The sequence below is a fragment of the Hippocampus zosterae genome, chromosome 8 (genome assembly GCF_025434085.1).
Source record: "Hippocampus zosterae strain Florida chromosome 8, ASM2543408v3, whole genome shotgun sequence".
Taxonomy (NCBI): domain Eukaryota; kingdom Metazoa; phylum Chordata; class Actinopteri; order Syngnathiformes; family Syngnathidae; genus Hippocampus; species Hippocampus zosterae.
Window position 1 is genome coordinate 23,760,014 of NC_067458.1, and position 27,839 is coordinate 23,787,852.

The window sequence follows — 27,839 nt, forward strand, 5'->3', positions numbered from 1 at the left end:
CCCGGAGGACAGATCGTACACGCACATGTCCACGTATTAAATGAGCAATACTCACATTTCTCAGCAGATGTCCAACATGAGAAAAATATGGTGACTGTTTCTGGCCTCCTGGGGAAAGAACACACACTGGGAAAATGTTGGGGAAGGCAGGTGCTCCCGTTAACGTGCCTGCTCTTACGAGTGCCTCAAGTTGGGCGACTGGAGTCTCGTCAAGACACTGCCGGCGATGATGATGATGATGATGATGCACGCCATATTTTTGCCGCCAGTGGAATTGAAAATGGGGACGTGGCGTGTGCGTTTTCCCAGGCTTCCCCCAGCCACTTCGCGTGCAGCTGCGCAGCGTCTGATTGGGATCACCTGGATGTAAAATAGAAAAGATTTTAAAATCAAAGTATGAATCCTAAAACAAAATAAAAAAATGCAATCGTCAAATTCAAATAAGTAATAAACCATACAAAAATTTAAAAAACTAACTTATTATTAAAATTCAAACAATTTTTAAGACATTAAAAAAAATTCAACGACAACAAAGAGCAACTCGAAGATGTCCGAATGAAATGTGAAAAGATTTTATGTAAAAGTACATACTCCCAAAAAGTCCAGACATAAAAAAAATAAACCATAATCATGACATGTAAATGTATTTTTGTAGACAAAAATTTCAAACATTGCAATAAAATCAATAAAAAAAATTCTAAAAAAAAATAAATTGCGGAGGATAATTTGAAATAAACAAGTTAAACAATCAAATGTTTAAAAAAACAAACAAAAACAAAAAAAACTGTTAAAAAATGACAATGTTTTCCATCTTCATCTGTAAATTGACTTCAAATAATACAACCTCTTATAATCAAAGATATGAATTTAAACAGTGAAGAGGAGTTTTACTGATTGCGGCAGCCTGACTCCAAAGTGGACTCGCAGCATTTTCAGGGAATTCCTGCGTGGAATAAAAAAGGGCGTAATCCCCCGAAAAGTTTGCGTTCACAAGCCGAGCCATTTTGCCAGCAAGCCGTCAAAGGTCGTTGACCTTCGGGCTCCCTTCCAAACGTTTTGGACTCCACACGTCTCGCTGCTGCACTGCACTCGTCCATCACTCGGCTGACGCTGCGGTGTCCTGCTCAACCTGGTTGCGTGTGCGTGTGTGTGTGTGTGTGTGTGTGTGTGTCGTTTGATGTGAAGAGGTCAAAAAGGCACCCCTTTCCTTTGTTTGTTAGGGTACAAACAATGAAGAATGGAGGTGGTCCTAATATTTTGGTTCGTTTTTTTTTGGGGTGGGGGCAGGAAAAGGCTAAAATAAGCATTTTGAAAGTGTATATATATATTTTTTTAGTTCTAGATTAAATTAGTTTTAAATTGTTGAAAGTTTTTATTATTTATTTTATTAGTTATTTCATGTCAAAAATATTGATATTGAAATATTATAAATTGTTTTTTAAATTATTATTATTATATATATAAAAAATATTGAACATTTTATTTTGGTTAGTTGAATGTTTTTTTTTCCATGAAAATAGTATGTTTTTTTTTTATTGCGTTGCTCATATTATGGAAACATTAAATTTAGGGATATTCAGATTTTTTTCCAGACCCATCCCATATGATACCAAAACCAATACTATCACTTTCAAGACCTATATACATCTAAATATTGCCTTTTCCTCAACATTTCAGCTTCACAGTGCAGAGGTACCGGGTTCGATTCCAGCTCCGGCCTCCCTGTGTGGAGTTTGCATGTTCTCCCCGGGCCTGCGTGGGTTTTCTCCGGGTGCTCCGGTTTCCTCCCACATTCCAAAAACATGCGTGGCAGGCTGATTGAACACTCTAAATTGTCCGCAGGTGTGAGTGTGAGTGCGAATGGCTGTTCGTTTCTGTGTGCCCTGCGATTGGCTGGCGACCGATTCAGGGTGTCCCCCGCCTACTGCCCGAAGACGGCTGGGATGGGCTCCAGCACCCCCCGCGACCCTACTGAGGATCAAGCGGCTCAGAAGATGAATGAACGGAAGATTACCTTTTTCTGTTTCAAGACATATCCTTTCAGAAATGGCATTTTAACAGAATCCATCAAATATGTATGACTCGAGTTCGCTATTGAAAAAAAAAAACGGCCACAGGAGGACGGCTGGTACTGGTATCGATCTCCATCGCGAGTACCGATACCTTCAAATAGGTATCGGCCAGATACCGATACCTGACAATCGATACCCAACTATTTTGTTAAAATCGTAAAAAAAAAAACGAAAATGAAACAAAATGATTGACAAGTTGGGTTTCTTGTCATTTTGGTCTCATGTCTGTACGGTATATGAAGCCCAACTGAGGTTTAATTAATCAGCAGCGACGGCCAACCCTCAACACCGTCACATGTTCTCGGGCCAATTCGCAGCTGGATAATTTTGGCCTCACCTCTTCACCCTGTGCTTCATTTTTCTGCGCCCCCTGGGGGACGGGAGGCAGAATCATTCATCCTATCAAAGGGATAAAAAAAAAAAAAAAAACCTCAACTGGATTTAGTTGTCCTGCGTGACTCGTCTGACGGCTGCGGTCGGGAAAGTTTGGGACTGGCGCTGTCAGCCCGGGCAGCCGCCTTTTGGTCTCCCTCGTGTTTTCTCTGCTGTCAGGAGGGAAGTGTGATAAAGTTGCCGATTGTTTTACGCCAGGGGTTACAGGAAGGTCAGATCCGAAATCAATGAGGAAACGTCTCGGCTCCGTTTCTGCAAGCGGGAGGGCGGGCGGGTGAGAGAAAGAGCCGCTGATATCAGGGAACAGGGGGAGGGATCGTTAACGTGACAGACGGAGGAAGGATGAGAGGCGTGTGAAATGCGAAACACAAAAAAGGCTCGGAATGGAAACGCGGTGGCACTGATAAGCGCAATTTTATCCACCATCGGCGTAAAGCTCAGCATTGATGGGAATCCATAGCCGTTAAGGGTTAAGTCATGCCAAATGAATGACAAAATTCAACAATTCAACGCCTCCATTTTGTTTTTTTCATTCATTCATTCATTCATTCATTCATTCATTCATCTTCCGAGCCGCTTGATCCTCACTAGGGTCGCGGGGGGTGCTGGAGCCTATCCCAGCTGTCTCCGGGCAGTAGGCGGGGGACACCCTGAATCGGTTGCCAGCCAATCACAGGGCACACATAGATGAACAACCATCCACGCTCACACTCACACCTAGGGACAATTTAGAGCGTCCAATCAGCCTGCCACGCATGTTTTTGGAATGTGGGAGGAAACCGGAGCACCCGGAGAAAACCCACGCAGGCCCGGGGAGAACATGCAAACTCCACACAGGGAGGCCGGAGCTGGAATCGAACCCGGTACCTCTGCACTGTGACATACAAACTCCACACAGGGAGGCCAGAGCTGGAATCGAACCCGGTACCTCTGCACTGTGACATACAAACTCCACACAGGGAGGCCGGAGCTGGAATCGAACCCGGTACCTCTGCACTGTGACATATCAAAACTATTTTGGGTGGCCTCGGAAAGTTCATTTCCTACTTTTCCAGCGCGTTTTGAAATCGCTGCTAGCATTCGTTAGCTCCACCTATTCTGCGCGCTCATAAACAAACAAATGAGTTTGTCCGGAGACTGGCACTCTATTTTCAACACTTTTTCTCTACTCGTGTCCCAGAAGTGTCAACGTATTTATCGCCACGTCCCAGGGTGAAAGTTTGAGCCTCCCCGTGCTGTTGTTTTCGGAGGCGTTTAACGTCCTCCCGGAGAGTTGTGAAGTTGGACCTGACCTGACTCAAGTGCGCTCGTAAATGCCACTCTGCGTTTTAACATCGACCTGCTCTGACCCCCAACGGAAAAAAAAAAAAAAAAAAAAAAGCACAAAGTCATCATGAGGGGAAAAAGGCAGGCGTCTTAAGTGAGGGAGGTGTTTTATTTTTCTGAAGTAGATGGACACACCCGTGGACATATTGGGTCACGGTATCTATTTGAGGGAGGGGCTTGCAGACTCCAGCGGTTTTATCTTCCGAGACGTAAAAAAAAAAAAAAAAAAGTTGCTGTCTATTTTAGGCAGGCATTTATTTGTCGCAAGTAGTTCACGTCGCCGGCAATTAATTAGGCCGTTGTTTCCAACAGAGAGACAGTTTTTAATTTGGAGGAGGCGTTTATTGAGAGGAAGACCGACGGTTCCGACCTGTTTTTTGTTATGATGGAAAAGGCAAGCGTCTTATTTGAGACGGCATTTATTTTTCGGACGCATCCAGTGATAAATTGGGCCACGGCATCGATTTGAGAGGCAGCGTCTATTTGAGGAAGGGAATTACATTTTTTTTTTTTTTAAACCTGATGCGCAACGCAAGCTCTCTCTTTGATTCAGTAGAGAGAGACAAAAAAAAGAAAAAAAATTGTTATGGATCCAGCTGCTTTTAATTTACACATTAAACATTTTCTTCCAGTGTATTTGTGCAAAGGATTCATTTGTCTTAAGTCGAGTTTGCATCGAATCGGAAAGCGGCATTCCTTCGAAGGGCAACGCCGACTTCACGGAGGTGTTTATTTTTGTGCGCGGGCAAGTTGAGATGTCTCTTTAATTATACGTCTTCAGTAAATGGCACACCTGCTGATTAATTTGGGCACGGGCACAATTTTTTTCCAATTGGATGTCAAACATTTGGACTGATTGGGTCACAACGTCCATTCGATGGACAGTGTGTGTTTTGTGGGCGGTGTTTATTTGAGGTAGGGGAGTTAAAGTTGCGACTATGTCATGCGGGTGTTTCCAAATGGGTGCACGGCATTGATTTGTCTCAAGTAGATGGCGCGTTCAGTGACTAACACACGACGGTCATCAACGCGCACCACTAGCACTGGAGTCCCACAGGGATGCGTCCTCTCCCCATTGCTCTTCTCCCTCTACACGAAGGCACCACTAGCACTGGAGCCCCACAGGGATGCGTCCTCTCTCCACTGCTCTTCTCCCTCGACACGAAGGCACCACTAGCACTGGAGTCCCACAGGGATGCGTCCTCTCTCCACTGCTCTTCTCCCTCTACACGAAGGCACCACTAGCACTGGAGCCCCACAGGGATGCGTCCTCTCTCCATTGCTCTTCTCCCTCTACACGAAGGCACCACTAGCACTGGAGCCCCACAGGGATGCGTCCTATCTCCACTGCTCTTCTCCTTCTACACGAAGGCACCACTAGCACTGGAGCCCCACAGGGATGCGTCCTCTCTCCACTGCTCTTCTCCCTCTACACGAAGACACCACTAGCACTGGAGCCCCACAGGGATGCGTCCTCTCTCCACTGCTCTTCTCCCTCTACACAAACGCACCACTAGCACTGGAGTCCCACAGGGATGCGTCCTCTCTCCACTGGTCTTCTCCCTCTACACGAAGGTACCACTAGCACTGGAGTCCCACAGGGATGCGTCCTCTCTCCACTGGTCTTCTCCCTCTACACGAAGGTACCACTAGCACTGGAGTCCCACAGGGATGCGTCCTCTCTCCACTGCTCTTCTCCCTCTACACGAAGGCACCACTAGCACTGGAGTCCCACAGGGATGCATCCTCTCTCCACTGCTCTTCTCCCTCTACACGAAGGCACCACTAGCACTGGAGTCCCACAGGGATGCGTCCTATCTCCACTGCTCTTCTCCTTCTACACGAAGGCACCACTAGCACTGGAGCCCCACAGGGATGCGTCCTCTCTCCACTGCTCTTCTCCCTCTACACGAAGGCACCACTAGCACTGGAGCCCCACAGGGATGCGTCCTCTCTCCACTGCTCTTCTCCCTCTACACGAAGACACCACTAGCACTGGAGCCCCACAGGGATGCGTCCTCTCTCCACTGCTCTTCTCCCTCTACACGAAGGCACCACTAGCACTGGAGTCCCACAGGGATGTGTCCTCTCTCCACTGCTCTTCTCCCTCTACACAAAGGCACCACTAGCACTGGAGTCCCACAGGGATGCGTCCTCTCTCCACTGCTCTTCTCCCTCTACACGAACGCACCACTAGCACTGGTGTCCCACAGGGATGCGTCCTCTCTCCACTGCTCTTCTCCCTCTACACGAAGGCACCATTAGCACTGGTGTCCCACAGGGATGCGTCCTCTCTCCACTGCTCTTCTCCCTCTACACGAACGCACCACTAGCACTGGAGCCCCACAGGGATGCGTCCTCTCTCCACTGCTCTTCTCCCTTTATACGAACGATTGCACCTCAACACACCCAGCCGTCAAACTCAAAGTTGGCAGACGACACCACAGCCGTCGGTCTCATCAAAGAGGGCGAGGAGTCTGCGTACCGACAAGAAGTGCAGCAGCTGGAGCTATCAAATTGGATACAGTGCTCTCTTTGAACGATTTGTTGAATGTTGTTAAGCATTGTAGAATGTTTTTTGTTTGTTTTGTTTTGTTTCTGTGCACAATGGATGATGAAACTCTGCACATGAACTTTTGGGTGCAAAGTGCCATCCAAGTGTTTGGAGTGGAACTGGCTTGCGGCGAGAGCAGGCGGCCGATTGGGCAAAAGCACAACATCAATTACGGCAGATTGTTGTTGGGGGAAGGGGGTGGGGGGTGGGGGGGGCTCCTTTGGTTTTGGCTGGCCCAGGAGCCAGCCCAGCCTGATGTGTTTAGTGCGCTCTGACACGGTCCAGATCTCCGCAGATCCCTGCATTTCACTCTTTGGGGAGTCGGTAGATTGACGCCGCTCCCAGTGAACTCGGGGATATCCATGTCCTTGGCGGGACATCATTTTTTGGGGGGGAGGTTTCGGGGGGGCTAATCGCTTCCCTCTCCGCTTGTTAAACCCAAGCATTAGATGACATGATGTGCTGGCCTCTGGGATGCCGCTTGCGTGTCATTGCTTGCATCTGTTGCAGGGCGTGACTTGTTCTTGTTGATGTGGACGATTTCGAAAGAGCGCCACAAGTGTGTGAACACCAGCGCAGGGGATGTTTTTGTGGTGCGAAACATGTTCAGAGCAGCTTGTCCACACTGAGGCTGTGAACGGGGGGACCACACAGGACTTGATGGAAACTACATTCATTTTCAAATGATGAAGTCCCAAAGTCAAATTGGGGCATGTTTCATGTCTGGCGCTGCGCTCGATTCAAATATTTATCGGTGTCAAGTAAACTGCTGCCAGCCTGAAAAGCCCCAAATATGTTTTGCACATTTCTCGTACGGGGTGGAAGCGTCCTTATAAGAATTTACACAAGTCATTTTTCAAAGGTCTTCAAAATAAACATCGCTCTATTTTCTTGTCATTTGAGGGAGGTGTTTATTGGTCAGAGGTGAATGATGCACCTGCAACCGATATTTTAGAGAGGTACGGATTTTCGTTGCGGTGGTGTCATTTCCAGGCAGGTTGTTGACACGCTCAATGACTAATTGTGGCCTAAGCTCCAATCGAGGGAGGCATTTATTTGTCCCAGATGTAGGTAACAAGGGCACGGCTTTTATTTGACAGTGAGATTTACTTTTCATAGGCGGATGACACACCGTGCAACTAATTGGGGCACGTCTCAATTTGAGCGAGCTGCTTATTTATCTTATGTGACTGACTTGGCCTCAAATAATTGGAGCATGGCATTAATTTGAGGGAGCAATACATTTTCCTTGAAAAGATGATGTGGCCGCTAAACATTTGCAGTGTGGCGTTTATTTACTTCGTGTGGATGGATGGATTGGGCCAGGGTATTTATTTGAAGGAGGCATTTATTTTTTTTCCTTGATTAGGTGAAGGAAATTATTGGGGAATGGCATCTATTTTATTGGTTTAAATGGGGCATCTGATAGAATGGCATCATCTATTTGGGGGCTGGGCGGGGTCTATTCTTAAGTGGTGATATATCCCGGATCTAAATGGGGTGGGGTGTCTATTTTACGGTCATTTTGGCCTTTGGCGACTAGATAATTTTTTGGGGGGGGAGATCGTCATCAAATTGAAACCGCATCTTGTGGACAGATATATTTTTGTCATGCGACATGTGAGCACGGCAGCAAAGTTTGATGACTCGCCGTCAAAGACGAGACGTAACTTGACGAGGTCAACGTCTTGGATTCCGTCGATTGGAAAGAATATCTCCCGCAAAACCCAAATCCGTGAAAACATTCAACCCAGATTAGCATACATTAGCGTCCAGGGATTATTTCCATTTCCGTCGTCTCTTGTATGGAATTTAGAGTGATATCTGCACATTTTTCTTTTTTTTTTTTTAAGAGGGCTGTCTAATACGTGTTAAAGTAAGTATTTCGAAGTTAACAGGAGTCAAAAGTTGGTTTCTTGAGGGCAAACGATCCCCAAAACAAGAGGAAATGACCCTCAAGCGTTACGTGCCGGCCGGAAGGCGACGACGACAGGAAAATGCGGAAGGCATTGATCGTTTTTTGGGGAAATAAATCAATTTTTATTTGATTGGTTGGCTATGCGGGGTTTGGAAATGCAACTTTGAAAGATGTCGTGACAGGTCGTCTTCTGGTAGCCATTTTTTTAGCTCAAAGTTATTTTATTCATTGTGGCAAGTTTATCGTGAGTCTTGTAAATAACTGAAACTAAAAAATAAATGCATTTTTTTAGTACAGGAGGGTTTCTTTGGGCTGTTTTTTTTTTTTTTTTTTTGCAGACTCCAGCGCTCTGGAGAAATCCGAGGAGCGTCCGTGCCGTTGCAGATGTTCTACGGACTTACCGGTGGGCCGCGTTCCCAGAAATAACAACCTTCCTGGAAGATGGCAGGAACGCCCGAGCGAGACTTTCTTTCTCTTGCCAGATCACACTCTCTCCGCCGCTTTTTTTTGACGGTATCACTCCCGTGGCAGCCGATGGACTCTTATTAGGTCAGCTGGAAATGAGCACAATACCCCCCCCCCCCAACCCTCCCGGGCTGGGATTTATCCCACATCTCTTCCAATTAGCTTCCGCAGAGATAATTGCAGCAGCGGCGGTGCCGAGACAAATTCAGCAACTGCTACATTCCTCATCTTATTCCGCACTCGGCAACGGGATCAACATCGCTTAATCCAGCACCCCCCCGACCCCCCCCCCAAAAAAAGAAATCACATCCCGTGAGCCCGCTTTCGCTAAGTACTCACATTCACTGAGCAAGTTTGAAGAAGTTTTGCATGTGTTGTCATTTCATCATCTCTAATGACGGGGGCGGGGAAGGATTAGCGACGTTGCCTTTTTGATCTGGTAATCCTCCATTCCACTCGAAATCCCAAACTTTTTTTTTCTTCTTTATTATCGCCTTTCTCCGCCACAGATGCAAAAATTGACCCTCGAACACCAGACGGGATTCATTCGGGCAATGTCAGGGACGAGGCCATAAGGCCTTAACTGCACGGCTATCACATTGCGATTATACAAACAATCAATAGTGCACAACACGGCACTTGTTATGAATTGAATTGAAATTCCATTCATCAATTCCTGACCCCCCCACCCCCCAAAAAAAAATCCCTATTATTGAAAAAGTGCAATTTAAGGCACATACTCTTCCTTTGACTTGACTTTAAATATGGAGACAAAAAAAACTAGCCAATTTCCACGGCACTCGCTGCTAGCAGTTAGCCGCTAACGTTGGATACTTGTGCCGTTTCATACGTGAACGCATTAACCAGCGCGAGTGAATCTAATTTTGGCACGATACAGTCGAACCTTGTTACGACGTACCTCGTATTGTGACGTTGAAATGTGAACGTTACGGGCGAGAAAACGTACGCGGGGTCTGTTTGACTGTATAATCAAAGTCACGTTAGCCAGCGCTACTGAACGTGAAGGCTCTGGGCGGATTAGTTTGACATGGCAATATCGGGTCTTAAATCTGATTGGACAAAAAAAAAAAAAGGAACATCAACACGCAATGCAGCCAAGGAACATGCTACCAAAAGGAAAACGAAGTGAATTTATTCCGACGACGATTAGCAAAAATATGGCAGCAATCAACGACCCCTCAAAAACTCTTGTAATTCCCTAAAACTGCCACAAGATGGTGCTCAAACAATCCTGTAAATAGGAATTAATAAATGATGGATAGAAATCGAAGCGAATTTGCAAATGCCGTCGCGACTGTTAAGTGCCGTGAATCAATTTCATCCAATTCCAAGCAACGACACGTCAAATTTACCTCGGCAATATCGCTCAGTCCTTCTGAAAGTGTTCAGGCCGGCCGCTGGAATCCGATGACAGGTGAGGGCGATAATTCACGGCCCAGCGAGAGAGATGAGCCCCTTTCCGAGCCGTCGCGGAGGAGATTAAACGGCTTCTACTTTGCGTGGAGATCTATCACGGAGGGGGGGGCGACATTAATCAGCAGCCCGGCCGTCCCAAGGTGCTGCCGTTGCATCTGCGGATGAAACAGAGATGACTTGATCTGCGCACACACACACACACACACACAGGTCATTTCTCGGAAATTTCACACGTGATCGATGGCCGCGTCCTTCATCGCAGGCCGAGAAAAAGAAATATTTACTGCGCCGTAGGTGAAACATTTACGTCAGGAAGTCTCCCAAATGTGTCCTTTGACTTGAATTACATTGGTTGGGGGAGCACTCCAATCTTTGCCGAAAGATATTTTGTTCTGCGCTCGAATCGATTCCTCAATTCAATAATCATTCGGATGACACTTCAACTCGCTGACGATTGTCAATTGGGGCTTCAACCCATTTGAGAAAAAGAAATACCGCGGCCTCCATTCCTCGGGGTGTGGCAACGGGTCGATCGCGGGAGGTCGGTGGTTTGAAAATTAGGTCTTCGGTAAAAAAAAATTGGTCACCCCTGCTTTAAGCCTGTCGAGAGAAAGAAATCAAAATATAGTCGTGTCACATTTCGGACTCAACTCGAATGGACGCCATCACGCCTGTCGTTTGAGGGGTTCCGCAGGGATTGGACCAGCTCGCGCCAAACGCGGCAAAATCCGAAACGAAAATCTCAAAGCGTGGCATCGATGTCCGTAAAATCGATGTATATTATCAAAAAACAAAATGAGAATTGAAAAATGTCGGCGCATAACCCACAATTCGGACTTTCCAATCGGCGTCACGCTAGAACATTAGCGCAGTGGTTTGTGTACCTAATGAAGTGGCTCTTGAGCGCAGGCTTCATTGTCCGCCGGGCTCCTTGTCCCACTTTTGCCGTGTTCGACCCCCCCCCCCCCCCCCGCCCCCCTCCTCCATCCATCCCACCAGCGCCGCTGGCTTGTATGGGGCTCGTGGTCGCACAGTGGAACTAATTAACTAAACCCGGACCCGCGTTTTATGACGACGACGTCTGAGAGCGCAGAGCGACAGGAGCTTAATTACATGGTGCCGCAGCCCAGAATAGCCGGTCGGGGTTTCGACTGCACAAGCGCGCGTGTGCACTTTGGAAGCCGCGAGGGGGGATATTAGAGTCAAGTGTTGCATTGTGGAGACTGCGAAAGCTTTGCAAAGACTTGAGTGTCATGAGGCGCATCCACGAGATTTATGGCCTCCTTTATTATGCAGCTACAAGGACTTTGCCGGATGATTTAAGAAGCCGACGGACAGCGCGGAAGATGTTTTGCGGCGGTGTCAGTACCCGGGCCAGGATGGCCTTCTTTCTCTGCTGGCCTAAAAAAAAAAAAAAAAAAAAAAAAAAAGAAACTCCACAGAATTGGTCCTGGAGAGCGCCCACCCCCAGCCAGTCTGTCTTAGCTCCCCCCTCCTCAAAAGTCACCTGATTGAAATGACGAGTCTCGGATGCCAAGTCCAAGTCGGTCACGCTTTATGTGAGCCGCCGCTACCTTCCTACAAGGTTGCAGCGAGCGGCCGACATCCAGCTGTCAACACAAGAACGCCGCGTGGAATCCCCCCCCCCCCCACCCTAGTGTGGCTCCCGTTTGTTGTCTCCCGCTAAAATGACAACATGCATATTTTTGTCAAGCTGCAAGCCAGCTAATTGCACACTAATCAATCCGGTGGGTGTGGCACCCCCCTCCCCCACCGTCTCCCATCCGCAGCTCGGGTTTGTCGGGCGAGCCCGCAAAAACCTCGCTTATCCTCCGTCGCACGCCCCCCGCACTCCTTTTTTCCAACGCCGGCTGCGTTCTGGCGGGAGAGCAAATTGAAGGTTTGAGATCCGCCTTGTGATGGACGGCAAGGACAAAACAGGACGTCGCAGCTGCGTAAGCTGCACTTTGACAAATGTATTTCTGCACTACAAAGCCTCGCCGTCGCACGCTGTCCTTCCCACGGTAGGTTTCCTAAAAAAAAAAAAAAAATAGACTCACTTTTACACAAGTGGTAGGTACGGTCCATTTTTTTTTTTTTTGGAACGATGACATTCTATTATATAATTATAACTCCTCAGTGGCCAACTAGTACAGGGGGTGGCAACCCAAAATGTTGAAATAACCATATTGGATTAAAAAAATAATGATAATGATAAAAAAAATGTCTGGTTTTATGTAAGCCTTACAATGAAGGCATCATTTGCTCTATGTATCGATATTAGCCTACTACCAAAATGACTAAATTGGCAACAAATACACAATAAGCCTTCATGATTAAAAGTTTTTCCCCTGCAGCGCATCTAAGAGCGGGTGTGCTGAACCTTTTTTTTTTTTTTTTACACACTCACACTCACACCTAGGGACAATTTAGAGTGTTCAATCAGCCTGCCACACATGTTTTTGGAATGTGGGAGGAAACCGGAGCACCCGGAGAAAACCCACGCAGGCCCGGGGAGAACATGCAAACTCCACACAGGGAACGCCGGAGCTGGAATCGAACCCGGTACCTCTGCACTGTGAAGCCCACGTGCTAACCACTGGATACCGGGCCGCCTTCTTCTAATTATTATTATTTATTTTTTTTTACAAAATTCTTCTGTTTGGTCAATTTTGGACGACATTAGTAGACTTTATTGGGTCTTCAAAATAACACTTTTGGGGAAAACCCAATTTTTTTTGCACACACTTCCACGAGGCTCGCCCATGCATGCTTTTATTTTGTAATTTGACTTTGCACAAGACATTCCGGTAATTAAAAGCAAATGAGACATGCCGCTATTAGCCTCACAGCTGCTTGTGTTTAATGCCGTGCCAAAAAAAAAAAGAAGAAGAAAAAAAAAAGCCTCCTGTTCTTCAGCTACCAAAGTTATTTGTCATCAACGCGACAAAAGCAGCATTAAATCAGCTGTCAGAGATCTCAAAACAAAACAAAATCTTAGAAACCCGACTTGTAAATGAAGCGTCTGGCTGGCGGGAACCGCATCCAGAAGCGCCACAAGCGTCCCTTTTAGGAACTTTGGAAACTAAAAACAACTCACATTTCCAAAGTTGACAATTGCGGAAAACATACAAGTTAAGCGTTACCTGATATTTTGCACCCCCCCGTGTCATAGATTCCACCAGATGGGATTCCCCCCCCCCCTCCTCGAAACCTCACGACCTCTCGAAATGTGCCGCCGACCACAAAAGTCAGAGCACAAGCTTGTTTTTGTTGTTGGACGGCTTTCCTGCTGTTTTGACTGGGCCTGTGAGCTCATACTTTGACATCAATGAAGTCCATCGGTGAAACGTATTAAGATACACTTGGGTAAAGGGGAGATAGGGGGGGCGGGGGGGGGGGGGGACAAAAGTGTGATTCAAGAGCAAACGCTTGGCTTGTGCCGTGATTTGGTGTAAGCGACACGAGATGAATCGCAGCTGCTTGGTGAAACGTTTTGTCCAATCGTCAAGATTTATTTTTATTTTTCGCCCCCCCCCCCACCCCCCCCCACCCCCCCACCCCCCACCCCCCATTGCTCCGACCGTCTTCGCCTGGCCCTGTTCAACAGGTCACGTTCTGTACGTTGAGGCGCCTGTATGAGATATTCTTGTTCTCTTGACAGGAAGCGTCATCTCAAATGTTGCGGCATTTGAACACCTCCGGAATTTGGAGTTGGACCAGAACAAGACAAAAATATTTTGCGGTTGCCACAAAACATCACCTTTACGGTGAGGCGGCCCGGTAGACCAGTGGTTAGCACGTCGGCTTCACGGTGCAGAGGTACCGGGTTCGATTCCAGCTCCGGCCTCCCTGTGTGGAGTTTGCATGTTCTCCCCGGGCCTGCGTGGGTTTTCTCCGGGTGCTCCGGTTTCCTCCCACATTCCAAAAATATGCGTGGCAGGCTGATTGAACACTCTAAATTGTCCCTAGGTGTGAGTGTGAGTGTGAATGGTCGTTCGTTTCTGTGTGCCCTCTCCCCAGGCCTGCGTGGGTTTTCTCCGGGTGCTCCGGTTTCCTCCCACATTCCAAAAACATGCGTCGCAAGGCTGATTGAACACTCTTAATTGTCCCTAGGTGTGAGTGTGAGTGCGAATGGTTGTTCGTTTCTGTGTGCCCTGCGATTGGCTGGCAACCGATTCAGGGTGTCCCCCGCCTACTGCCCGAAGACAGCTGGGATAGGCTCCAGCACCCCCCGCGACCCTAGTGAGGATCAAGCGGCTCGGAAGATGAATGAATGAATGAATGGAAACTCGAGATTAAGAGTTTGTCATTTGCGATTTGCTTTGACTTGTGAGCAAAAAGTTCACCGTGTCGCTCCGTCACATCGGCTGCATCGGCGCTGGAACTCGGACACCGGCCTGACCCGGGGCCCGGAGACGAGGGGCCGAGCACATCAATTTAAAATCCGGTGCAGTGGTTAAAACTATTGCCAAGTAATAATGAGCCATGAGAAGAAGAGGCGGATGACCGGGACTAAGTCATTCCACATGAAGTCACGACCAACACACACACACACACAAACAACCACACACACGCTAGCTGATGAGTGGCCGATGACACGAATGTGCGCCAAGGCCACTTTAGTGCTCAATCAGCGGCTCACGTGGGCGACGCCATCCAACGCGCAGCGAGGACGCCGTCTAAGACTTGGATTTAGATCACTGTCACATTATGTCAACGCGCTCATCGCTCACTCTCAATGAGGCCATTAGGCTGCAGACCAAACACACCGAGCGGGCGGCTATGTTCCATCGTTAGCGAGAGAGAGAGGGAGGGAGACAGGAAAGAACAAAAAAAGACATTTAACACTGTGTTGCAGTTTTATGGTCGGTTCGGAAAATCTGTGAGCTGGTTCACGACAGCTCGACCTTCCAACGTGGCGACGTAGTTGAACGTCGCAGCGTAACTTCGTAGCCAGTCGTTGCCGCGAGAGACTGCGGCAAGAGGAATGTCGTAGCGCGTCATGTAACAATGTAGTGTAACTTTATAGTGTGCTATCAAGGCATAAAACCGTAACTAAACGCCGTAGCAAACTGTTGTAGCATAACACTGTATCATAACGACGTAGCGTAACGTCTCAGTGTAGGATCGTAACACGAAGCAATAGCATAAGACGATAGCACAACAAACATCCTCGTAACATCAGTGCGTGATGGTGTAGCATAACATAGTAGCGTAACAATGTAGTATAACAACGTAGCGTAACGACGTCGCGTAACAATACAATACAATACATGCGGATTTATATAACGCTTTCACAACAGCGGCAGCTGTAACAAAGCGCTTAATAAAACAGTTAACATAAAGTAAAATAATAAACACAACACATAGCATAAAACACGGACAGTCGTGCAGTCCTAACCACTTTTCCGTCACGCGCTTTGTTGTTGTTGTTGATGTAACAACATAGCGTAACAACGTAGCATAGGAACGTAGCGCAACAACGTAGCATAACAATGTAGCATGAAGCTGTAGTATAACAACGTAGCGTAACAACGTAGCGTAACAATGTAGCGTATCAACGTAGCATAACAATGTAGCATAACAATGTAGCGTAACAATGTAGCGTATCAACGTAGCGTAACAACGGAGCATGAAGCCATAGTATAACAACGGAGCGTAACAACGGAGCGTAACAACGGAGCGTAACAACGGAGCGTGACAACTGAGCGTAACAATGTAGCGTAACAATGTAGCGTAACAACGTAGCGTGACAATGTAGCGTATCAACATAGCATAACAACATAGCGTAACAACGTAGCGTATCAATGTAGCGTAACAACGTAGGATAGGAACATAGCATAGGGACGTAGCGTAACAACGTAGCGTAACAACGTAGCGTAACAACGTAGCGTAACAACGTAGCGTAACAATGTAGCATGAAGCCGTAGAATAACAACGGAGCGTAACAACGTAGCCTTAACAATGTAGCGTATCAACGTAGCATAGGAACATATCATAGGAACGTAGCGTAATAACATAGCGTAATAACGTAGCGTAACAACGTAGCGTAACAACGTAGCGTAACAACGGAGCATGAAGCCGTAGTATAACAACGGAGCGTAACACCATAGCACAACTCGCTGTAAGGTCGGCAACATTTTTAACGGACGGTCGAGTTCCAGACCTTTAGACGCACAACCACCTGTGCAAATTATACACAACACTAACACTGGTATGATTCATCTCTCAAATTTAGTCGAAAAACACAGAGCAGCGAGCCGCCACACACGTGCAAAGGGCCCAAAAAGCTGCGTCGAGATCCCAGTCAGGTGGTTTTGTCACTACAGGCGAGAAGAAGAAGTCATTTGATCCACGGCTAATATAAAACATACTGACATTAGCAGCTTTAAACTGGATCCTCTTAAGAAGCACGCTGTGGTCAGACCGTCACGCTGGCTGCCGCTAACGCCTAAGAGCACCCTAACACACTTTCCCCTGCGGTGTGTGTGTGTGTGTGTGCGCGTGCGGAGGTGCGTTAATGAGCGCTACCTTCGGAATGTGTGTGCGCGTGTGTGTGCAGTGAGTCGATTCGGCTTTTTCCGTGTCACGGCATGTTTTAGAGATTATGGTGACTTTTACTCTTAATGACCTCATTTGAATCGCGTTCCTTCCATAGAAATTCGTTTGCAGCACACAATTTTTTTTTTTCCCTTCTCAGAACTCTTCCATGTCCAAAATAGAACTTAAAGGGGTTCGCGTACATGCATCTGCGGCACACCAGCCAATTGTCAGATTATTGACCTGGTTGCTGCTCTTGCTGGAGTGTTTGTTTTGTCTCGCTCTCGTCATAGTCGTCCTTGTTAGCTGCGCGTTTTTTGTTAGCATCGTCTTTGTTTAGTCGTTTTGATCTTGTTTTTCTTGACTTGTCGGTTAAATTGGACTTTTGTCATTTCGTTTGATATCGTCAGGTTCACTCGTTCACTGGAAAACACAAGCGGATTCATCGATCGGTGTTTTTTGTAGACTCGAGTGACCCAATGAGCCGGATGAGAAGTTCGTGCGGCCGGCGGAAACGATGAGGAGTCACGCTATTCGCTTGCTAACGGGTCACGGAATCGAGTAAGCAGACTCGACGAAAACGCAAAGGAGATCCAGAAAATGTGGTTTGTATCACTGCCCTGACTTGAGGTAAATGGAGTCACCGGACACCCCCGCGGACTCAGACGATTTGGTTCGCATCGGAACATTGACTGAAGTTGATGGATTGAGTGGTGGGGTCCACTTCACTCTCATATTTGGCTCGAGCGGTTCGCTGATTCGGGTTCGATGCCGCACCGACGAATGATCCTGAATATTTGTGTATTGTATTAATGGGACATGTGATGTCAATCAAGCTGGGGATGAGGTCGTTGATAGTGAAAAGTTTTGTTTGATTGCTAACACATTTAACCTCCACACTGCGTAATCCACCCCCCCCCCCCGACCCCCACCTTTTGCACACGCATAAAAGAATAGCTCGCAAGTACACGGCCGAGCGCTAAAAAGTTTTCCGAAGAGTCAGCGGGTGGCCTGGAAGCAAGGCATTGGGGGAAGGGGGTGGGGGGGACAGGGGGGTTGGGGTTACGTGAAGCCACCCCCACGCCGCTGCTACCCCACTTCTGGTCACTCATGAATACGTTCCTAATTGAATTCACGGGAGACAAACGAGTGTTAATTGGCAGGATAACGATGACAGCATCCGACCATTCATAGGCCAGCTTCAAGAAAGGATGGGATGGGGGGCGGGGCGGAGTCTTGCCCACCGCAGAGCTGTTTGACACAGCAGGGGGGCCGAATGGGGATGGGGGGGTTCCCCCGCGGGGGGGGCTTTTCTACAGTTCTTTGTGCTCTTGCACTTTGGCAGGAAGCAATAAAGCAATAAAAAAACAAAAACGTCCTACTCGATGAGTGGTGTGTGATTCAGTCCGACCCCCCCCCCCCCCGCCCCCTCCCCTTTTGGCCTCATTGTGAAGGAGGGCGCTATGGGACTGACTGTAGCTCAATGAACGGGCCCGACATTTTCAGATGGGTGCTTCATTCTAGAGTCTGCGTACAAAAGGAACACCATCAATCTATAAAAATAATAATAATAATAATGGGGCAAAGTCCTAAAAAAGCTCATCCTGGGACGGGCAACCGGTCCTCAAGAAATTTCACCCGAACTTTAACCCTGACCTGACAACTGTACCTGCTCCAAATATTTGTGATAAATACATCAGTGGTGTGGACCAACTCAACTGAATTTCTAGAGCGCTTTAAAACAGACCCGAGGCACTGATCAGGTTTCGTAGAGGCGGAGGAGCTCAGAGAGGTAAGGTGGGGGGGGGGGGGGGGGGGCGAGGCCATTTCAAGATTTGAAAACAAAGAATAAGATCTTTAAAAGAATTGTTAAAATGTTTCGGAAGCCAGAGTAGGAGTGATGCGCTCCCTCATGCGAATATCTGTCAATCGGAAAGCAGCAGCATTTTGGACCAACTGGAGACGCTTTATGGAGGATTGGCTGACTCCAGAGTAAAGGGTATGACAGTAATCCAGCTGAGATGTACGTTTAGTTAAATAGAAACCTGGAAAAAAAATAGTTATATTGATCTTCGGACCAAAAAATATGCACTTTTGAGGACCAGTTGTCGATCCAATATTTGTACGTGTTTTGTTTTCCATCGCAATCGTTCTGGCACAATCGTCCAATACGACATTTTCATTGCTATTGAGAGGTGATTGGCTAGCGGGTTTGTCGTTAACATCCTTTATGAAACCCGATGCACTGTTTGCCTGTTCGGGGTCGAATGTGACCCACGTTTATGAAAATGGATCCAAGATTTTAAATGAAGAAAATTGTGGTCGCGCTCGGAATCTTGAAACTGCAAAACCATAAACGTCACGGTCCATGTTGTCGGCGAGTGGTGAAGAGTTTTGTTTCAATTTAGCTTTTTTTTATTTTATTTTTTTATTAACATGTCTGTTTTGTTTCTTAAATCTGTAGTTCCTCATTTTATATACAAAATCATTATGAAGGCATTTTTCTCCCGGAATATGCCGTGCGTGCCCGGAAAATGAACAATTCTGTCTAGCTAACGGATGCTGACGTAAGCGCTATGTTGGCCTTGAAGAACGCCGGCCAGTTGCTATCACCGCTACTCTTTTGATTTTATTGCGCCCCTCCGCCGGCCAGTCAATAATAAAGAGGTGGCGAGCACGGTGGGCGAATATCTCCGCTGTCGCTCTCCTGCCGCGGCCGCTTCATATTGCGTGATAAATTCTTTATGAGGTAATATGATGCTAAACGCTGAAAAACAACGCGCGGGGCAAAACAACTGCTGAGGTTGCAAATGAAATGCCGATGAAATGAGAGGTGGAGAAAATTTAGCTTTAGCCACTAGCGGGGTGGGGAAATTGCAACACTGTGCGTTCTCACAAGATGAGAAGAAAAAAACAATACAATTGAAACATCGCTATGCTAGTATGAAACATGCTAATTGAAACAGAGCGAGTGATTTTCCTACTACGGCCAAACCAGGAAGTAATGCTAGCTAATGCTAATATGTTTTGTCATGGACGATTTTCAACCGCTAGGCATGGAGAAGGATTTCTCCCAAGTTATCTCTGAAATTCAGCGTTTTAAACCACAATAACGACAAACAGATCTCTGTAGATTGGCGCTGTGGCGTCGCTTTGGAGTTTGAGATCAGCATAGCTTTTAAGGTGAAGATAAAGATTTGCTGTTTGACATCGGTCGGTCATATTATGACGGAGAGGACTGCCAGCGTGTTTGAAGTTGGGCAAGTTTAAGCACCTGACACACCAACACAGTATGTGTGTGTGTCTGTGTGTGTGTGTGTGTGTGTCTATGTTGTGATAGGAAGTAGAACATGTTGTAGTCAGTGTCGCTAACAGTCATTTCATGGTTGCATGTCAGCGAACAAATCCTTATTTTGACATCAAAAGCTTTTTTGTCAGTCTTGTTTTCGTTGCCTTGTACTTTGAAGATTGAAGCGTCACAAAAGCAAAAATATGAGCATCAAAAGTGATTGTTCTGGTGGACGTTTCGTTTCACAATAGCTCGTTTTATCTGCTTTTTGGTCAGAAGCCAGTGACAGACGGTTGCCAGCGAATTCGCTCATCGGGCTTAAGAGGAACGATGACGCAAATGCAAAATCTCAAGGTGAGGTTTGCTTCGAAGTGGCCCCAAAATGATCCTCAAACTACAAATTTCCAGCGTTTGATCTTTTTGTGGGTCGAGTCATGAGAGACACGCCTACCAAATGTCACTTTGCTCAAAGGAAACTGGCTTTGGGAGCAGAATTTCTTTTCCTCACATGACAGGAGCGCCCGGCCAGCCGATTTTGGCTCGCCGCACCCCAAAATTTGCTAAATACTTTCAGTATGGGAAAGCCCTCTGAATTGATTTGGCTTCCGAAGAGACGAAGCAACTTCAAGAGCCAGCGCTGCTTGAAAAGTGGAGCCGTCAGGCTTTGGCCGTCCTTCGGGAGCGCGCCGGCTCTTTATCAACCGCAGCGTGACCCCGCATCACCCAAACAAATGTGTCGGCTCACCTCCGCCCCCCCCGCCGCTTCCCTCGCTGGCATCCTTTCCCAACTTATTTATCACAGGTGAGCGCTGACCATAAAGGAGGACCGAACCTTGCGCCGAGCCTCTTTGCACGTGATTAATGGATATCCTCGGTGCCCTTTCTAAAATCGCCGGAATTCATCCAACTTTGACGGCTTTTCGAGTCTTAACCCCTTTCGTACAGTCGGGGTCAAATTTGACCCATTCTGGCAATAAAAACATTCGCCGTCATTCTTTCACGTTGACACGTGATGACTTTTCCTCACAAAGCACATTTGCGATTGACCCGCGTGTGCTCAATGAAGAAGAAGAAGAAGAACGATGGGAATCTGGAAACAATTCCAGTCAAGCCAAAGTCATGAGCTTCTGCAGTCACTCCAACTTGACTATTAAAAGCAACATCAAACAAAAAGAATAACATACTGGGTATTTAAAACAACCGCATAGCTCCGCCTGGGAAAAAAAATAAATAAAGGCCCATTTAGCTTAGTGCTCACAAACAATGTAAAACACCATTGACAGGCTAATCATTAGCTTTGGAGTTGCGTTATCGGCCCGTGAGCATATTCACACACAAACTATGAAGCAACACATGTCGACAGACAACATGATGATACTCCCAACTCAAACGGGCATATTTTCTTTATCATCGCAAAGAATGAAGGTTATTGCAGTTTACTGAGGCCAAGGAGCCTCCACATGAGATGGGCTAGTACAATTTCCAAGGAATTGAAGCAAAAACTGTCATTATTTTGAGTACAATATTACACAGCGTTTTCATTTTTCATTAAAAGAACCCCCCCATGCCGCATTTTTAGGGTATTTTGGGGGTAGCTGGCACACAATTATGGCATTTTGCCACATATTTGTACATGTTGATTCTTGAAAACGCTGAAAGAGGAATGTCAACATTATAAAGGTTTTCTTATCTTATCTTATCTTATTTGATTGAACTAGAGATTGAAGATTGAGTGACCGCCCCCCGCCACCCCCCACCCCCGACCCGCCATGCAAGAGAGTTTTGCAGTGGCTGTGTCTGGAGGTGAACAACAAGACCAGGTCACGCTTGACTGGGCTAGCGGTGCTAAAAGCCGCCCCAAAAACACGGGAATGGTTTTTGCGCGGGTGTTTTTTTTTTTGCATTTGACTGATGCAGAGTCATCGACGTGCTATGGGTCTCTGCTGACAGCACATATTCAAGTCCAGCTGCAGTGAAACACAGTGTCAAAGATTATTGCTGATGACGGAACGGAACAAGCTCGAAGCACCGACGAGGCCTTATTTTGTGGCTCGCGCAAGATTGCTCGAGCCACAAAATAAACGAGGTCACGGTGTTTTGTCATGATCAGGAGCCGCTCGGGTCACGTCGACCAACCGAGGGAACAAGAGGTTCAGTATCTTGCTCAATGACAGTGGTGCCGGGGGGCGGGAGGGGGGGGGGGGGGGTTGGCATTTGAACCTGCAACCTGAGCCAAGCCTCCCCAAAAGGAAGCTGAAAAACAAGCGCCAGAGCCACGTCGATGCGGGAGTTTGAGGTTTTCCACTTTTTACTCGGAATTATTTGGTAGGATTCAAACAACCCCGTCTGACTTCTCCTCTGAGTCACTTTTATGTAAACATGTCAGAAAGCGTTGGGCAGACTCAGCGGCCAATCAGGGGGGGGGGGCACTTTCACCAAATTGTCTTGAACTGATTAACAAGTCAGGTGACGTTTCACGCCATCGTCCGGTTCGTCAAGTCACGTCTGTGTGCGCCGCTGTGGGTGTGGAAAAAAAAAATCCCCAACTAGTACCCCTCTAAAAAAGCATACTGGGTACTTTGTGTGATTTGCGGTGCCCGGGAGGCAAAGTGAAACATGCGTTGCCGTCCGTCTATGTGGAGAGGCGGAAATTGTTGAAAGTGAAACGCTCCCTCAAGGATCGCTGATTATGTGTTGGAAGTCGGAAAGTTCCAGAAAAATGTTCTACCCAATCATCAAGTCTTTAGTGAAGCTTGATATGGAGGCTTCAAGCTCCTAGATGCGCTAACGATGACGCGTACTTGTGGTAGTTTTACATTCCAGAAAAATGTCGCAAATGATCTTGCACTGGGAGAGAACCCAAACTATTGATTGAGCACTTTTTCTAAAAACAACATATACAGTTGAATTTTTTACTTTCTCTAAAAAGTAGACAGTATTGACACACAGGTAACAACACCCCTCCACCCCCGCATAAAGGAGACAAACCAAACAGTTATCCACCCCAACGGCTTCTGGAACCTTCCGTGGTAAATCGTAGCCTTGCTAACACACTTAACATTACTTTGAGTCTTCCTGTGCCGCAAATATCTCCAACAGGAGCGCTCATTAAAAAACTCGGCAACCTCTGGAAAAATGCTTGCGGAACGTTCCATGTTCAAATGCTTGTGAGGTGGAAGAAGAGGGGGGGGGGGCAGGGTGAATAAGGGGTGCGGGGAGGGATTCCCATCTCGCCAGAAAAGTGCGGCCATGTATTCACGAAGCTGCATCGCCTACTGTGTAATTACCAGACGAGTGAAGCGACTATAGACCTCACACACACACACACACACACACGCACACACACAGTATCAATGTCAATAGACGGACGCGAACACGAGCTCCTCTCGGCCGATGACAAATGGCGCAAAGAAAACAGATGCTTTCCCCGAAGGCCGATGAATCACATTGCATGTTATATTCATTAATGTGTCAATCTCCCAATGAATTTTCGTTCTGGGCTCGTAAATATCATGGGCAGTAAATTTTGCTTGAAATGAACTCGCGTAACACAAACACAAGCGAGAGGGTCCAACACCACCCCGAAGCCCCCCCAGCGCCGCCCCCCCCCCCCCCCCAACACCCACCGTCGAGCTAATGTGGTCTCAAAGGTATTTTAAGGTAAATTTTAATGAACAAACTCTTGGCTGTTTGGTAATCATTTTATTATTATGGCGGATGAGATTGTTATGTCATACCAATACCACAAGTGGCCGCTGTTTCCCAATTTTAAAAATGCAATTTAATTTATATATATTTTTTTGGGCTCTGGAAAAGATTGCAATGAAAAATCTCATCTCATCTCATCTCATCTTCCGTACCGCTTGATCCTCACTAGGGTCGCGCGGGGTGCTGGAGCCCATCCCAGCCGTCTCCGGGCAGTAGGCGGGGGACACCCTGAATCGGTTGCCAGCCAATCACAGGGCACACAGAAACGAACAACCATCCACGCTCACACTCACACCTAGGGACAATTTAGAATGGTCAATCAGCATATTTTTGGAATGTGGGAGGAAACCGGAGCACCCGGAGAAAACCCACGCAGGCCCGGGGAGAACATGCAAACTCCACGCAGGGAGGCCGGAGCTGGAATCGAACCCGGTACCTCTGCACTGTGAAGCCGACGTGCTAACCACTGGACTACCGGGCCGCCCCAATGAAAAATAAGATAAGTAAAATGACATATTTTAAATGATGTTGCACATTCCTAAAAAGAAAATTTACAATTGATGTTATGGACAAACAAAACAACAAATTTGAAACAGGTGTCTTTATGTCTGCTTCAACATATTTTTGAAGCAGATTAAAACATTTACAAAAATTAAATCTACTCATCTAGTAACTGAGTATGTCTGTAGTGGGTCGCCACCATCCCTTCAGTGCTGGCATTTGCGATCATCCAGATGTTGGTCTGCGGATGGGCGCCTGGGATATACGATCCAGCGCTTATTAAAGTGAGCTTATGTGTAATTAAGCCTCCCGATGGCTTTTCGCTGGCGGCTCATTTTTAAGCCCTCTTGCTCCGGCTGTCGCCCTCCTGGTGACGAGTGAGGCGTAAAAGCTTTTATCGGGTGGTGGTGGTGGGAGGAAAAAAAAAAAAAATGACACGCTGCTGAAAAGAGAGCGGCGGCCCCCGTGGGGACGACGTCCTTCCCCCCTACGACACAACTTGGTTATTCCCAAATTGTCCTCACTTTACCCCGAAGGAAGTGACATAATAATGGAGCAATGAAGGTGCCGTGATGCCCTCGAGAGGTACTTGAAGCCAGAAACCTGCCGTTGGCCACAGCTCACGCCGGGATGCTCACACGCAGAGCACCAGGCCAGGTTCTGATGTCATTCCCTGGGCCACGCCCCTTAAAGGAACACATCCAACGCAGCACACTGGCCTTCGCACATACAGTATTTGATTCTACTGTACATCTTTCACATGATGTCATAATTATTATAAGCTTTTATTTTGACATGCGACCCCGACCACATTTTTCAACTCTTTCTCACATTTTAAAAACGGATTAAATTCATCCGTATCTTCAACCTTCCAAAAATTCTCATAAAATGAAAATTTCACATTCTACATTTCTAACCAATTTAATGATTAAAAAACAAACAACAACAAAAAGAACACTATTCATTCCCTAAAACACATTCAACAAATCTCCTACACATCTAAATTCTATATTCTTCTTTTTGTGTTGAGCTGTTTCAATTCACCTCTGAGACCGTTTTAACTTGCCAAAAACTTGGCCAAAACACCAAATATTTCAAACATTTTCACCACTCCCCCCCCCCCACACACACACACAAATTCTTCATTCATTCCATATCATTTTGCTTGCCTCTGTGTTTTTTGTTTTTTTTTCATTCAGCCAACACCCACAAATCTCTCCAAATTGCATTCTCTTCCCGAGAAGCCATTTTGCTTTTAAACAGTGGAGAAAATTGCATAATATGTCCGCCTCCCTGAACATCCTTTACGTCATAAAATTAACATGAAGTCGTTTTGGTTCCCATGAACTCAACAAACGGTTGCACCTGCCACAAGTAAGTTGGTTTATTTTTTTTCAGTATTTTTTTTTTTCCCCAGCGCTTTCATCAGTGCAACACTGCGATTGGCCTGATAAGTGCAATTTTTTTTTTTTTTGGGGGGGGGGCTTTCTGTTTACAATCAAGCCACCGCCGCTCCAGGGAGGCGAGAGCAACTGTGAACAATTTGATTATTTAAGGGCAAAGCAGCTTGGCCAAACCTCCGTCGCTGACATCAAGGAGAGAAACAACAGCGCCACAAAGTCAAACCCGGGACCATGGGAGGGCAAATTACGGGGTGCCCCACTCCGTTTGGAAATGCGGCTCACATTATGAGCTTTTTTGTTGCATTGATTTTGTTGTTTTTGTCCTCGAATTGTCAAGTCAAGTCAAGTCAACAGTATTTCTAGAGCACTTTCAAACAGTCATCGCTGCATACAAAGTGCTGTACATGGAGCGATTTAACATGCACAATAAACAGTAAGACAAATCGGTAATAATAATAATAATAATCGGTAGAAAGCACCAAGCAGTAAAATCAAGAACAAATCTAAGTCATGCTGAATTGGCTCATTCAATTGTGTCGTTGATTTCTGTCTGTCATCATTCTCAAATATATCGGAGCAGGATTATCATTAACTCATTCATTCATTCATTCATCTTGCGTACCGCTTGATCCTCACTAGGGTCGCAGGGGGTGCTGGAGCCGATCTCAGCCGTCACCGGGCAGTAGGCGGGGGACACCCTGAATCGGTTGCCAGCCAATCGCAGGGCACACAGAAACGAACAACCATTCGCACTCACACCTAGGGACAATTTAGAGCGTCCAATCAGCCTGCCACGCATGTTTTTGGAATGTGGGAGGAAACCGGAGCACCCGGAGAAAACCCACGCAGGCCCGGCCGGGGAGAACATGCAAGCTCCACACAGGGAGGCCGGAGCTGGAATCGAACCCGGTACCTCTGCACTGTGAAGCCGACGTGCTAACCACTGGACTACCGGGCCGCCCTATCATTAACTCATCCCGTTCCTTAATTGTTTGCTGTAATTCAGAATACAAATATTAATGACCAATTAAAAATAAATAATCGGTAACTATTGAACGGCACAGGGCATTTCGGTGTGTATGTCAGAGCGGTTCAAGACTGTGCATGAGTTTTAGTCGTTGTGCATGTGAGCATGAAAAACTGTCAGTAGTGTGTGAACTCGTTTCGGGAGTGCATGAGACCGTTTTCGGTACGGGAGCATGATATCTGGGTGTTTCAGAAATGCGTGTGAGAGGGTGTTTCAGCATGAGAACATTTCGCGGCAGTACCATTTCTGTAAATGAGCAGAAGAAAATAATTTTTACGTACCTGGTGGCCTCTCATGTTCAGGCATGCGCCACCTGGCCGTCCGTGTACCTGCGCTCCTCTCACAGGAAGTCCTGGATGACCCGTTCCATGCCGCACTTGGGTCCCGATGAGCTGCGTTTCTGTGCCACGCACACAAAAAAACAAAAACAAATGAATAAAACGAACAAAGATGAAAAGCAAGAAATTAAACAGCCACTTTTTTTTTCTCAACATGCCATTTATTTTTACAATCTCCAGCTGGACTTGGGTTGGAAGTGTATGTGGAAGCAATCATCAGGAAGGGGTGGGGTTGGGGGGGGGGGGTTTAGTGGGTGGGGGTTCAGGGAGGGTGCGAGAGCTAATGTTCACAGATCCGTATGTGACCAAAAAGACTGAGGGGTAAAAATGCAGAAATGCAAGACGGCTCAAGTTGATAGCGCAGCGGCTCGCGTGCAACAACGGCCGACACAAGTGAAGTCACATCGATTCCTTCTTGAAATCTTCAACTTTTAATGTGAAGATTTTTTTTTGTGTGTGTGTGATTTTCAACAAAAAAAAAAAAAAAATACCATCAAAAAGACATTGCAACATGGTTACTGTGGAACCCAAACACACACACACACACACATACACACACACTTCTATTTGCTTGACTAAAACATACTCATAAAAAAAATAAACAAAATTAATCATTTGTGATTTTTTTTTAAATTTCGGCATTTTTAAAAACAAAAACTAAATCAAAATCCCAAACCATCCCATACAACACATTTACAAAAAGTGCTAGCAAAGGCAAGTAAAAAAAAAATACAAGATTAGATTATAAATCAAATTACTTGAGTCCAATTCCACAAAATTAAAAACATGAGCCAGATCAAAGACAAAATAACATAAACGCAGTACTTACGCGGCGAGAGGCTTGAGAGCAAAAAAACGACAATGA

The 27,839-nt window shown here is 46.6% G+C and overlaps 1 long non-coding RNA gene across 1 annotated transcript; it reads right to left on the minus strand.

Annotated features, from left to right (window-relative positions):
• Window positions 1–27,839, minus strand: LOC127605967 (uncharacterized). The gene is made up of 5 exons (XR_007963698.1): window positions 27,804–27,839; window positions 26,966–27,036; window positions 10,102–10,320; window positions 179–360; window positions 1–108 (listed from the first exon to the last, which is right to left on the minus strand). It is a non-coding gene; the product is annotated as an uncharacterized LOC127605967 (long non-coding RNA).